The sequence below is a fragment of the Betta splendens genome, chromosome 9 (assembly GCF_900634795.4).
Source record: "Betta splendens chromosome 9, fBetSpl5.4, whole genome shotgun sequence".
In the NCBI taxonomy this organism is placed as follows: domain Eukaryota; kingdom Metazoa; phylum Chordata; class Actinopteri; order Anabantiformes; family Osphronemidae; genus Betta; species Betta splendens.
Window position 1 is genome coordinate 6797171 of NC_040889.2, and position 15287 is coordinate 6812457.

General features: G+C 43.0%; 1 long non-coding RNA gene across 1 annotated transcript in view; it reads right to left on the bottom strand.

Moving 5' to 3' along the window:
- The window catches only part of LOC114862636 (uncharacterized), a 34799-nt gene that overhangs the window by 14710 nt on the left and 4802 nt on the right, over positions 1 to 15287 (bottom strand). Inside the window, exon 2 of the long non-coding RNA XR_003787020.3 lies at positions 13532 to 13661. This is a non-coding gene — a long non-coding RNA (uncharacterized LOC114862636). The remainder of the gene's footprint in view (positions 1 to 13531; positions 13662 to 15287) is intronic.

Here is a 15287-nt window from a genome sequence, read left to right on the forward strand (position 1 = left end):
TATGACCCACTACAGGCGTGTTGCATGCAATTAAAGATGTGATCCATTATCGCTATAACACAACAAAATGGCCTGTCATGTGTGCTTCACATTCATAAAGCGAGGAAGGGAGCCGAGAACCTTTGTTGCTGTTTCCCTATTATCTGCACAAACATGCTACTGATATTAAACATCATTTTATTAGTCAGAGTAAATATATATTTCAGCATATGCTTTGAATGACTAATTCCCAAAGTGCAGTGATATAAACTGACTGTAGGTACATGTCCACAATATGATCCATACAAAAATGTATTTAGAAAAGCAACAACTTCACTTTTAGTCACTCAGTCTGTCAAACTAAGCCAAAATACTGAATTATTGATTAACAAACTTCCGACAGAAACTTGATTTGTCCTTTCAGATTTTCTGGTGACTAAACAATGGCAGCGGTTTAAGACTGGGGAAAAAAGATGATGAAATATTCAGGAGAATTGTGATAAAGAGGCTTGGGAAACAGGAGGAAGACAGCTCTCTGAAAAGAGAAGATTTAGAGATCAAAGCCCCCTGCGATATTTTACTTGTTGAGGATGCAAAGCGTTCCAGAGGATTTAACATGGCTGCAGAAACTGATCACACAACGGAAAACACAGCATATCTGAAAAACCTGGAGGTGAGCTTTTGCTTAATCATCTGATCATATAGAACAACTACTATAATCGAGCTCAACTAGGAGCGAATAGATCATTCTTACAGGTTAAACTCTGTCAACAGCCTACTTCAAACCCTACTGTTACAAGCAGAAATCATCTCTGGAAGGAAAAAGTTGTCTGCAGCTAAACTAGTTTTCCAATCAGTTCATCGTGCGATGAGCAGGTACTGGCGCTTGTTGTTCAGCTGTCAGCCGTTGATGCTGTGGAGACTGAAGCTGCGTGAGAGGAGGAAGTTCACTGTGGAAGTTTGTAAAAACCGCAGTCAGATAAAGTTGAGGGACATTTCTGGAAATAAATGAAGACATATGGATGCACAGACTCAAGGCTCAACTGGGTTGTTAACAACATATCTCGTGATTTATCTGTAAGCTCCTGTCAGCGCCGAGGCCCGTTTTTCAAGGAAAACAGACTGCTTTATGACACTGATGTTCTCCTTTTCAAAATCTAAGCATCTCGCTTGTCTTGGAATTTGTAAGCAGCTGCCTCCTTGTCAAAAGAATTGTGTACGGCCCTACAGTACATTTGAAGAGTTGATCTGAAGAAGCGCTGCACCAAGAACAGCCAACACACACAACAGCCCTCTCACCACATATCAATAAAGTGCAGTTACTTACACAGAAACTCATCTGAGAACTTAAAATAGGCTTCAAAGGTTTCGCAGTCAACCCCACAGTGAACCAAGGATCTGAAATTCATTATCCCACCATAATAGCAACCTATGGATCAGTCTCAGTGGTGCTAACAAGGGGATATAAAGTAGAAGTAACAGACGGAGAGTGCGGCGGAGGAAAGCACTGCGGCAGCAGCTGCTCTCTGTAGTGCGACCATTAAAATGGGAGGAGGCAGAGCTCCATGGAGGCGCTGCGTAATGAATGTGCATTGATGGCGCGCCACAACATCTGCGCACCCCAAAGCCCCATCACACCTTCACCTTATCAAATGTACAGCCGTCCCTCATTACGTGGCTTCACCCCAACACGCCCCGCTTCGTTCCCGCTCCTGGTTATTTATTCGCCTGTCATATTTAGCGCGTTTGTTTCACGCCGTGTGCGGAAGTGGGGGCGACGTGGAGAAGGTGGAGGGGAGAGAAAGTCAAACGCCAGGGATGCAAAGGGAGCGAGAGGAGGAGGCGTGCAATGGAGGAAGAGCGTGCCCATCCCCCTGCCCCCCCCCCCTCACAACTTTTCTTTGGGGGCTTCTTATAAACCAACCATCTATCTCCATTATGCCCCCGAAATTGCTATTTGTCGCTTTGCGGGGAAGAAATAATCAATATGTCTTGTGGGGGCAGCAAGAGCATTAGAGGAAGCAAATTGATGTCTCTCGCCCCAGCGCTCCTCACCCAGCACACTGCACCACAGCTAATGGGAAGCCTCGCTGGCTGGCAGACAGGGAGCCAGTGTGTGTGTGTGTGTGTGTGTGTGTGTATCAGTGCACATGAGTGAATGAATGAGTGAGTGGTCAGGCAATAGGGAATTTGTTAATGCAAAGTGAATGCCAGTGTTTGTGTGTCTGTCTGTGTGCGTGTGTGTGTGTGTGTGTGTGCGTGCACGCATCGTGTGTGCACGTGTGAGTCCTCCTGTTTGTGTGTCCGGTGCTGACAGAGCCTTATCTCTCGCCGCCATCCGGTTTTAGGTCTTTGGGCTGTCAGAGGCAGATAGCCCTGTCACTAGCGCAGCATCCCCTTTCCCCGAGAGCCTTGAAGGCTTCCTATACCGAGTGACACTTCCAGAAAATCCCCACCTGATAAGTGCATTGGAGGCGGACGTGACTCACCCCAGAAGTCTATCTCTCCTCTGCCTGACGTTTATTTCATTACGCTTCTCTATCGTCCTTGATCACACAGCCAGGGAACGTAAACATCCTTTTGTTGGATTCAAAAAATAGACACATTTGTTTTGTTTTGCAAATGCAGGCGTGTCATCTGAGTCTTGGATTCTAAACAGTCAATTTTGCATTGAAAATCCAGACTGAGTCTCTACATTGTGGGTTTTACATGGATAAAAGCCAAAGCGGATCTAAGATGTGCACTTGAAGTTACTTGAGTTGATTTCCAAGCAGAGGGATATTTCCAGTGATAAGAAGCTCCCTTTCTTACTTTAAGTCTATTTCTATGAGCATTCTAATATAAGAATGCTTTAAATAAGCTCATTTATTTATTTATTTATTCATTTCTTTTCTTGATAAAACTACTCCATCCAACCAAAAAGGTCCATTTAACAGCAGGAGCTTTTGATCATGCAACAAAATCTTCCAGCGCTGATAAAGTTGGCTCAGTGTTTGGAATTGCAGAAGCGCAAATTTCCATTTTCTGAGCAGCAACAGGGTCGTTTGAGAATGCTTTAAAAAATGATAATAGCTGGAAATGTGTTCAATGCTACAAAAGAAATGTACGTTACCGTAGTAACAGAGTTGAGAAAATGTCAAAAGGTTTAGGGCGAATTTGTTTCAATAAATTCAAAAGCGAGACTGATGCTGTGAAGACAGCAACAGAATAACATCACTGTCATCTCACTATGAGAAATGAATATGTAAATACTGTGACTGATACTATGAAAGTCAGAGAATGAATTCATCGCTCCGTCATTCTCTCACAAACACACCCAAAATATACACAAACACAAAATCAATCTTAGATGGCTGTGTCTCATTTCAGACGCAGGATGGGGGGTGTCACAACAGGATTCTCCATCATCCATTTATTCTCTGCAGTGGGCATTAGGCGCCCGTCAATCCTCATTTGCACAGGCTGCGCTTGCACAGAATTAACCGTGACCACACACACGTTTGGCTTTAGCACAAAATTCCCCGAAGACCCAGGACGAGCTGGAGTGACTGTGTCCTGGGCCGGGCCGGGCCGCGGCGGCTGGGGAAGCCCCCGGAGGCGCTGGAGGGAAGTCCGGGGCTCTTTATCTGCGATGCCACATGATTCCACACGAAGTAAGGTATCAGGGCTGATCAGGAGTCAGTGTTATTCCAGATCCTTTTTAAGCTACAAATACGCAGTGATGGGATCAGATCGGTGTTTGTTTTGGAACATTTCCTACTATTAGACGCCGTTACTCTGGTGTGTCTTTGTGACAATTAGCTCAGCAACTAGACTCGGCCTTTGTTGCAGCATCTTTGTTGTGATGTCTCTCCACTGCCGTTTCCAGGGATCACCTGTCACTCACACGGCGCCCACACTTCCCTAGACTTTCCCTTTGATTCCCGCTCCGTGTGGAGTTTGCTCGCGCGAGGTTCCCTCCGGGTGCTCCAGTTTCCCGCACAGTCCAAAAACACGCAGCTCGGTTTAATTGGACGCTTGTAGGTGTGAATGTGAGTAAATGTGTGTCGTTCACAGCGGCATCTCCTTCCTCTATTTACTTTTTTTTGCTCCCGCGGTGACACATCTGTCCAATAAGTTGAGACGATGTTCTTACATGGTTTAAAATGGCGGTTTAGAGCCACTGCATGTCTTTGGGCGGGTGAAGGAAAACCCGTAGAGAAACGAGGAGAACCTGCAGAAGACACACGTACTGTAAAGTCACACGGCCCACGAACGGATTCAAACCAACACCTTTTCCAGTTAGTACTGTGTCAGTAACAGTGGTGGTAATAGCTGAAGTGTCCTATACATATCAGAGGAGCAGCGTTGAGCTACAGCAGGCCACGATTTCAACCTTTCAGCATTTCATGAATGAGATTTATAATAAACATTTGACATGACATAAATTTCATCTAATGAATGAGACCTGAATCAATGTTTACTCCCCCATCTCACTGTGAAGCTCACTGCGGTGTCTCCCACGACGTAGCGCAGGAGTGTTCCAGAAATGATTCCACCGCCAGCTGCACGTGACAAACAGAACAATTGTGCAGCGCCGCAGGTTCATTTACGGCTTTGATGGATGCAGAATCGGGGCTGTCGCTGCAAGCTCTGAAGAAACCATGGCAATTAGAAAAGGCTTGTGTGTGTGCGCGCGCTGGCTGCTGCATGCACCGCTGGGCATAAATGAGTGTAGCCGCCTGGGCAACGTAGGCAGGGCTTTAACACAACACCGCAGACACGCCTAAGACTCCCATTGTGCCTCTCACTAATCCATTTCCACCCTAACAAGCTGATGCCTTCGAACCCAGCCATCCAACCACAAGCCTGTCCACCGTCTGCTGGGCTTGGTTCAGCTCCAGTATCCTGACTTTCAGCAGCCATTTTAAGCTTTCTCTGGCAACACTCGCCCTCCTCTGTGTTGAAACAAAGCTGTAATATTTTAGCATTGGAGTGCTGCTCCTGTGCTTGTTTGAATGAATGTGAACAGAGTGGCTGTAGCAAGTGTCTAATAATCTGTTTGCTTCCAGTGCATGTACCAGGTATTAAAAGTCTGGCATCTAATAGAGGATCCATATCACATTTGCAAAGGATTTAGCCTCTTAGTGCATTTTGAGACTGCCTCGTGTAATATAGAATAAAATGTTGGATCAGAAAATGCAGACAAAGTATTAAAGTCTGTGTAAACACACCAGGCTCAACTGAAAGCTGTTTCACTTTAAACTTTGATTATTTCTCTCCCTTCTGGACTTCCTGTTGATTACTTCAGCAACCGTACTTTTTGTAGAAACCATCGTTTTCACCAACAGAGGAATAAACAGAAGGGAAAAAAGCCCCTTTGGTTCTGTGCTAATGAAACAGCCGAGACGCCACAGAGAAATCAACTGTGCATTTTCTCTATTGAGCCGAAAATTGTCGAGGCACTTGAACAGCGCTATTTATTGTCCTTTCAGCCGAGAATGTTACCTCAAGTGAAAAGAGCTGAGCAGCTAACAAATAAACGAAATGAGCAGCATCCGGAGATTGTGCGCATGCCTTCATTTAATATTTTTTTTTCATCTCAAAATAAATAAAAGGAAGTTTTTGTTGAGCTTTGTTAAAACCTTGCAGCTTGGTTACGACTCCAACTTTGAAAATTAAATCTATTTTGTATTTTCACCCCTCATGCGTTATCCCACCTGTTATCAGAATGACAAACTTCCCCATGGGCCTGAGCTTCGACATACAGAGATACCGGCTGGATGTGAGGAGATAAAATGATACAGGAGAGATAATGGAGAATGATTTCAGAGGCATTCAGGAGGCAGCGGCTTCAAGTAACTAATAAATGAAAAAAGTCTTAAGAGCCGAACTTTTGTGTCATTACGTTTGTAATTCCTCTCATCTTTCTGTGTTTTTTCCCCACTGTGATCTACAGTGTGCAGCAAAGCTCAAATGTCATGCGAATCATTTGTGGTTCATAGGAATGTGAGGTGATTCAGAGGCTTCACACGTCCTTTGGGGATATTTTTAAAAAGGTAGCATGTTTGCTTCTTTGATCCTTCACTAATTAATCCCTTTTTTCGAGCTAAACTAATGACTTCATTGAACCCCAGCGGGGGATATTTACATTACAGCAAGCAAAAGCTCAGAAAAGGCTGCGAAAACAGATACTAAGTGGCTGTTGAGGAATGACCTGTGCATGTACTCTATGGACCTATTAGAGATTTTAAATGCATACATAGGTTTGTTTAAGAGAAATCAAGATATTTTTCTAAAGCCACATAATTCTGCTGCAGAGAATGTTTACTGTGCGAATAATACGCATAATATTCATGAAAATATATTAAAGTTTACAATGTTATACAGTACACATTATGTGTGCAGTAAATGTCATCTGCACACACTGTACCATAATATTGAATATTCAATCAAACATATGAAACAGGCTCCTCACCACAGTAACATGTGCTTCATAGGTAGAAATATATGTAAATGTAACATATGTTGTCATTTGAATTTCAGAAGTATTACAGCGGTATGTTTGAGGCTGTAATTGTTCTGAAGCAACGCAATACATGTATATGGACAACGTATAATATGTACAATGTTAAAAAATGCTGTCACGTTATTAGTTGAATTTTAAAGTCTAATATTTGTAATTACTTAGTGAAGTTCTATGTAATTTCTACGCGGTGATGAACTATAATTTAAAGAGCACCGCGCGGGTGAAAATGATGAGGGGCTTGATTGACAGCTGATGGAACTTCAAGGCGGAGGATCACATTGTTCTGCATGTTGTGGTTCTGTGGTTGCTTTTATTGTTTTGATCCCAGTTACCTGCATTCTGCACATTTTCCGTTGCTTACTGTAAGAAAAAGTATTGTAAAATTATTAATTTGGAGAATTTGCGTGAAAATTGAAACATCAGTTAATCTTGTCTTTGTCCATGTCATTCACTAAAAATGAAGAATCCATGTACGAACTATAAAGGAATACGATTTCGTCAGACTGCCAGCGCATTAATGATTTCCACAACATATTTTTGCCCCAAATTTCACAGCTGCACTCGCGTCTGTGAGCACTACGGCGCCAGTCGCTTTAAAAAGGGAGCTGCTTCTTGGCACAAAGGCAGACACAGTGAATATGAACTGAATAAACTCCAGACAATGAAAAGGCAGCACATCAATAACTGCTAGGCTGGGCTTAGCAGGGGGGCTTATTGGTTTAATTCTCAAAATACACCGAGATGAGAGACTGCATAAGAACAAACAACTGAAGGGGGTGTTTGTATGTGTTTGTGTGTGTAAGCGTGTGCTCGAAATCCAATCCACCATCTTTTTCAACACGTACAGCAGGCCTAGTGCAAATATTAGCACTGCCTCTATTGGGAGGCAATCTGGCTGTCACCATATTGTTGGGTGTTTTTTCACACGGGCGTCAGTAAACAGAGCTGAACAGACACTGAATGTTGCCTCTGTTGTTCCTGCCGCTCTAGGAGAACTTGTACTGGTAATGAGCAGTAAGTTCAATGGCTGCCGTCCTCGCTGCCACGGCGCCTCTGCCGGCGTGCGCGGCGGAGCGGAACAATGGCATCGTTTGTGTGTTGAATGTCATTTTGTCGCCAGTGTTAGCACAATGAGGCGAGCGGCGCGCAGGGCGGCCTGTCGGAGTAATCCCATTACTCGTGTGTGTATGTGTGTGTGTGTGTGTGTGGCAGCTAATCGCCTTCACTGTGTTTGTTGTTTTAATTCCTGTAAATGTGCTTTTAGTTACATCCTTAAATGAAACCGCTATCGCCTGAATAGCCTTCACATTTATTACATTTAGGAACAAACATCATTACTTAAAGTGATTTTGGTGCAGGATTCAATTAGGATCATAACACTGAGGTCTGGCCAGGCGATGTTATTCGCATCCATGTCCTAGAAAACTACGTGTAGGGCCTAATTAAACATGTCTGTTGAAACATCTGCAGAGTTTGTGATTATCTTGTGTTTCCTCACTCTGAACGATAGGTTGCACCTCCAGTGATTTGATCTACGGTTAATAGAAAAGTATTGATTAGCGCACTTGGAAGGTCAGTAACAAAGACTTTCTCCAAAGCCATTTATTAATATTACACTGCATTTAAAAAGCTACTTCACTGACTTGTATCTAAAAAGGGCACGCGTTCATGTGCTGATGCCTTTGACTGAAGCACCAGCGCTTTTACACACAGCCACACACACACAGGCGTCTACGTATGCCTGTCCTGCTCATCGTACGTATGTCCTGTTCCCTCGGTGATAATGCGAAGCCTCTATCTTGGGTGGGAGCGCTGACATCCATTAGATCTATAAATCATGTTAGCCAAGAGGTGGGGGCTGGTGGGGGGGGGGGGGGGGGGGGGGGGGGTTGCAGCAAGAGCTCAGGGTCGTAAATCTCATTACCTGAGACTGCCGACGACCCCCCCCCCCCCCCCCCCCTCCGCCTCACCCTGTCCTCAATCTCTCCCATTATCAGCTGACCTTGACCGCCAACAGAGACACTTACACTCAATCAGGGCTACAGAAGGTGTGTGTATGTGTGTTTACCTGTCACATTGGGTTGGACCCCCTTTTTTTTCATAAATGAGCAAGTATGACTTTACATGTCAGCCCTGACAGCTAAACAAAGTCTTTTAACATTTAAGCGTTGTTTTCCCATCATTTATGACTGAAAATGAAAAGCACATCATTATCCTAATAATAAATTAGAAGCAGGGAGCACCTTTAAAGGCCACGAGTCCTTGACAGATAACTTTTAAACAGAACCGACCTATACGCTGAACTTCAGATAATGAGTTTTCCTTTTTGTCTCGCAGATTAAAACTCAAATTAAGAACAAATGCTCCCACTCGTGATGCTTAAGGCTACGATTAAGGTGTGTTTTTGTCGCATAGCAGTGACTAAAGGCTCTGGTCAGGTGAGTCACTTTCCAAGCTAATAAATGCACATCTGTAAGCACATCATGGTCCATTTGAAAACTAATGACCTAAAGCAGAAACACACTGCAATACCCACAATTACCAGCTACCTGGTTGTCATAGAATGCGAAAGAGGGTTTAGAGAAAACATGGCATAAGCGGATCATTAAAGTTGTATTTGGCCTCATTTATAAAAGAATCTGTTAAATAAGCATGAATCTTCCACGGTGCTGCCGTTTGGGACCTTGAGCAGGTCATACAACCAGCTACGGTCATTAGCTCTGAGCAAATGTGACATGTGTGAAGATGACTTCTCTGACTTCATCCTCTGTTTTTCTAATACTGACTTTGAAACTTCTCACTTTAATCTAGGAAATTCACGACTTTGATTTTAGATTAAGTACATACATTTTTATTAGACTTTTTTTATCAACGCTATCATGTGCTGCTGTATTTTGTAAGTTAATAAGTGGTGTTTAATAAAGAAGGTGTCCTCTAGATCTGCACTACTGCCTCACTTACACAAATGTATTGATGATTTTGACTTTTATCCACTGCTGAGCAGTCTTGCATGTGTGTACATTCATATGTGATTATGTTTAAACTAATGAAAATAAGTAAAGCATACACTAATAACAAGAAAAATCTAATTTAGTTTGACAAGATCTCCTAAATAGGGAATATTGTATTTGGATTGAACCTGCATTGCCATTACTATGCTTAGATAAGTGTGAGCCAATAAATCAAATATGAATTGAAGACGACAAATAAGAGGCGGCCACATTCAAACCAGAAATATTATAATTACATGGTATGCGCTCTGCCAGCTGCATGCTGCTGTTCTGTCTTTTATAACAAAATAGCAAATTACTGTTTATAAAAGCAATTATTCAGTTGAATGTGCCGTGATTTTCTGCTTTGCACGGTGCCAGGCAAACCCCCCCCCCCCCCCCCAACTCCTCCTGCCTCTTCCTGCAGGTTCAGTACAGCCTCGCATCAGTTGGATCAACAATCAGCGCAGATGCTGGGAGTGCAGGGGGAGCGCGATACAGGAATATTTCCTTTTGGCAGATGCAGCTGCATAAACTTGGCAAACTTTGAGAAACAAAAAAAGTCCTGTTCAGGTCACGTAGGGTGAAATGTCTTTTTGTTGTGTAAATCAAGCCTCTGGCAGTGCCCTTGGTTTCTCTGCTGGCTGTCTGAGATCTCCTCCTGCGTTCTGACTGCCAGCACCAGTGAAACAGACATAATGAATGTTAGACTTCCAAACACAGCCTGGCGCTGCTCGCGGTCTCTTTATTTCTCCCGCTTTCTGTCTGTTGTCCATTTCTCTCCTTCCCTCCTCTCTTGCTTTCTGTATTTTCTACTTTTTTTTGTTCTGTTTTCTGTCTAAATCTCTTTTCATGAGGAAAAACACATTACTGCGCCAAGGATTTTCCTGCCATTAAAAAATGTTTCCGTGCAAATTCATCTGTCTCCTTAGGATTGGACCGTGTGTCCCTTGGTGAAAAACGGGTCTTTGACAGAACCCAAAATTATCTGACTGCTGACACGGAAAGCGTTTATTAGAATTAATCTAATTAAAAGCAGCCTTGTGTGGAAGAGGAGCCATAATTCAGTCTGCAGCCTCTTCCTTCTCGCAGCATTTCTTGAACTCTCTTGCTGCTTCCTCACACGCATCTTAATGGGTTTTCATGCCTGAAGCAGAATCAAGGCCGGAGCGGGAATCTGCAGCATTGTGGTATATCTGGCTGGTTCAATAATAACTCATATGACAACACTCCCAGCTATCACACACCCCCAAACTGTCACTGTTCCACCGCGCCGCCTTTGGGAAGACAAGTTCAGCCTGAATAATTTAGCCACAGTAGTCAGTGAGCAAGTTCACCCAGAGGAAGTTCTTGAAAAGTACATCATGTCTACCCCGAGGCATGATTCATGGTGACAGCTTCAATCATGTTTGATAGCTGAGGATGTGCACAGCACTAATCACTGGTAAATCCAGGTACACCGCACCGTAAAGGAGGACACGACCTGAGGCGCCACTCCCTGTGTGTTCAGTAGCCACCAACAGGAAGTCGATTCTCAAACCATCGCCGCCTGGACACAAATGTCTCAATCCAGTTGAGGGTTATTTTGGCTTAGTGGCCAGTTTATTAGGCACATCTACGGTAGCTCCAAAGGTGGCTGAAGCTAACATGGGCCCTGGGGAGCCTCCGTTGGCAGACTGCTGACCAGCTACGACGAGGCACCAGCTGAGAGGGGATCAGAACCAAGGTTTTCACAGAGGTTCTGCCCGTGTGACCGTTCCAAAAGCTGTAGTGCTGTTAAATATTTTACTAAGCCTCTTGGCCTCTTCTGATTATTATGCTATCACTGCTTTTTATTTAGAGTCGGTTGAAGTACGGTAGACTATAATAACTAATACTAGTTTACTAATACACCAGTTTGCTTCAACTTGAACCAATCCCATTATTCACTGTACAAAACGACTATAAACATTAAAAACTATAGTAATACAAGCAGTAAATATTTTAAATATTTAATTTTGTCCTCTCCCTCAACTGTTTTCTCTTGCACAAACACCAACACAACTCGCACTCATATTCCACCAGTGTCCTGTTCCGCTCCACCGGGCTCTAAGGGCCACCTGAGGGTACCACATCACAGGTTGGTTTTTCCTGTATCTGCTCCATCAGAGAGGAGCCGGCCTCATTAGTGCACGGCCCCTGTAGGGTCCTGGGCCCCACAAACCTATCCAGCCAACCTCCAGTAGCCCCTCGGGCCCCAAGCCCCGAACACAACAAATCACTGAAACAAAAATGCGTGCTAGCTTCCCTAATGCCCAAATCTTTAAACTTCAAAAACACAATTATGCTAATGCCAGGAATCATTTGCCATTCAACTCTGATTTAATGCAGCCTTTTAGTGGGGAAAGCTAATTAGAGGCTTTAATTAACATGTGCGACACAAACTGAAGAGAAGCGCGAAGGAGCCTGTCGATCATGAAGGAGCACAGTCAGAGCGGTGAAGGAGGGAGAGCGAGAAAGGGAAGTCTGAAAGCTATGCAAATGAGCATGGGAGCGCCGCGGGGAAGCGCGGATCTTTGCCGCTACAAGATTTTTTGTAAATATCACCGTGACCTGTAGACAGAGCGGAGTCATCTCATTAACACATATTGGAAGGTGTCACCAGGGCTCAGTGTGAGGGTCAGCACTGATAGGCTGCAACCTGAGCTTAGTCAGGTACCGTCATTAAAACTGTGACAAAACACGGGACTTAAGGTCTGAAATGCAAAATACCTGCACTCACATCATCCAGCGCAGTATAACTACTGTACCTGACGACTGATACAGTGCATGCTGTACTGTATATAGCTGCAGATATAACGTTTGCTTGAATGCACCGGGTTATTGAGCCTCCTCACAGCTGCTGTGACGCGCTCCGAACGGCACAGCAAAGTGTGCAGACAGGAGGCGCCTCGTTAACGCAGACTGGCAGGTAAACGCACAACTCAGCATCATTGTTGCACAACGCGCACTCAGAATATCATCATCATTACAACAGGTTTGTACAAACAGACACGGGAGGTAATGACCTCAGGGTTTTGCAGATCGGCAGTTTCTGCCGCTGAAAATAAACAGGGCTGCGAAAAACAGAAAACTGCAAATATGAGGAAGTCAAGCGAGTGTGCCTATTAGCGTCTGGGCTTGTGCTGCTCTGGGACTGCATATTAATATCCTATAAGGACATTTCAGGGCTTTATACATTTCTACTTTTATTGGTTGGTTGCACCCACCCTCCCACCACAAGGTTCTTTTCTGAGTTTTGTGAAAACACATTAGGCAGCTGTGGGAGGTCATGTAATTTCCATACTTGATATACTGTACAGTATATCTGATATACTGTATGTGAGGAGAGTTTTGCTTAAACTACAACTTCCCTCTTGAATTAATTTAGATTATAAATTAGTGTGCATGAGAAGAACTACAGCTACTGTACTTTCAAAAGTTTGGTCATTTTTTGAGCTTGTTAAATTTGAAAATGTACTTAAATGAAAAATTAATAAAGAATAGGATTTACTGCATTCACTGCAATTTAGTTCTTTGGGTTATATAAAAGTCAGTACCTCCTTTTGTTTTTGAAGCCTAAATACTGTTGAAATTGTTATTGCTGCAGTGTGAACATCTACTGTATTACTCCTGGTGTTATGATCTGTCTGCATGGCTTCAATCCTGCAAAGGCACTGCAGGTTTTCCTCTTGGCCATCAATGATGCAGCAGGGGAGTGAAAGAAAGAAGTGAAATGTGCAGCTTCCCTGGTGCTTACAGGTGTACCACTTTAGAATTCATGGAAAGAACAGTCTGGCTAAGTCCTGGGTGAGGATTACGTTCCTGGAGTAGTGAATATGAAACCGTTTTCACTTTCATTTTATATGCTGCAGCTTACCCTACATACAGATAAAGTGGGCAGAGCACTGCAGTAATAAAACACTATAAATACACTGAGGGTTCACTTGTCACGTCCTGACACATCAAATCCTGCTCCAACTTCATAATATGTGATGTAAACTTTGGGCTATCATCCATCATTTCAAGGATCTACCTTATTAATCTCAGGGAGGAGACGTAGGAGCAGTGAGGCTCACCCGTGAGCTCAGGGCAGTCAGTCTTCTGACACGTTCTCAGGTGGAGTCACCGCAGACGCTCTTCGTAGCACGTCATGTTCTTGTGACCTGCAGACAAAGTGTCAGATTACATATAAATTCAGTCAGGGCTGCACAAACATTCATGGCTTTGCAGGCGCGCGAATGAAGATGGCTGACTTTAAGTTTGGTCACTGATTGAATTAAACAATAACAATGAATCGATGCATTCTGTTCTGTCAGAGTATTCAAAAGTTGTGATCAAATCGAACATTACACGCGTTACAGAAGCGAGATGCAGCCCATCTGCACTCATGACGTGCTAAAAAAGGTGCTGCCCTCTGAATTAACTATGCAGCAGCGTAACGTTCATTTGCAACATCACTTCCAAGGTCACTTTAAAATATGTTATTCACTAATATGATACAGCAGGAATGTCTTTACCAGAGGACATGTCTGTGTGTAGTGTGAGTCGCCCCTCCTCCAACATTTATCTGCGTAGTCATTAATCATGTACAGACACTGAGCTACAGCCACAGCCTACATGAAAAACATATTTTAAAGATTCATGTCTTTTAGAAAAGTACTGTAGTTTATCTAACCAACTTAAATAACAGATTTCCTGAGATAATGAAAACAACCGTTAGGTTTCCCTTCTGCTACAAGAACACAGGTGAGCTGAACTGAAGCAGTCGGACTGATTGTTGTTGTTGATAAACAGAAATGTAAAATTATAAGTCAAGTCATGCTAGCGTTTTATTTGTTGCTCTAAAACATCTGCTATAAGTTTAGAGGCAACTTTTCATATCACAAAGGTTAATTTTTCTGAAAAATGATTTTCTATCAAAATCAGTTAATTCCAAACAGCTACCATAGACTTTGTTAAATTCGATGTCTCTTCAGGAATGAACTTCTTTTGTCATTATGATTAAAAGGAATAGAAGAAGTTTCCATCATGAATGGAAATCTTTAAACAGAAGCTTATCTGTCAACAGTGAATGTTAATGAGTTGAGGGATGTATTCAGCTCATCATTTGAAGTTGAATAACCTCATTAAGAACTCTTCTTTATCATAAAAGACATTTTCATTAACCATAAAATGTGAAACTCATATTTCTATTATTTTATTTTGTGATAGTTTTACTTGACCTTTAATAGTTGTTGTACATGTAGATAATTGGGATGTTTTATGCAGTTGATTGAAGTGTGTGCCACAAAGTAGGCATTTGCTGCTTTGATAAAGCAGATATTTATAAAAATTCAGCTTCGACCTAAGAGTTCACCTACATTTGTATCTGAAAGAGCAATAAACTCGAAGAGAATTCTCATTACGTCAGCAAACGGTATTTCATAGTGCTCATGAAGAAATCAATATCATGTAGAAAGAGACGGAGCTGAAAAAACAAAATGGTAGTGTTGCTGAGGTTGGCATCAGTGGGGCCTTTATAGTGAAGTTGATTAAAAGAAAATTGCTTTCAAGTGCTCTCAGCAGGCTGGGAGGTTGAGTGGGAGTACTCTTGTGTGTAGCGCTGGTGGAGTTTCACAAACAAGCTTTCAGGGTGAGGAAACAAGATGAAGAAATGCTCTGAAACTGCCTGAGGACAAAGAATGGAGGGGGCACTGGTGACATGGCACTGCAATATTACTGCTATTTCCATTTTCAATACATTTTAATTTTTCCGAGGCGAAATTCATTTTGTCTCTGAAATGATTCTT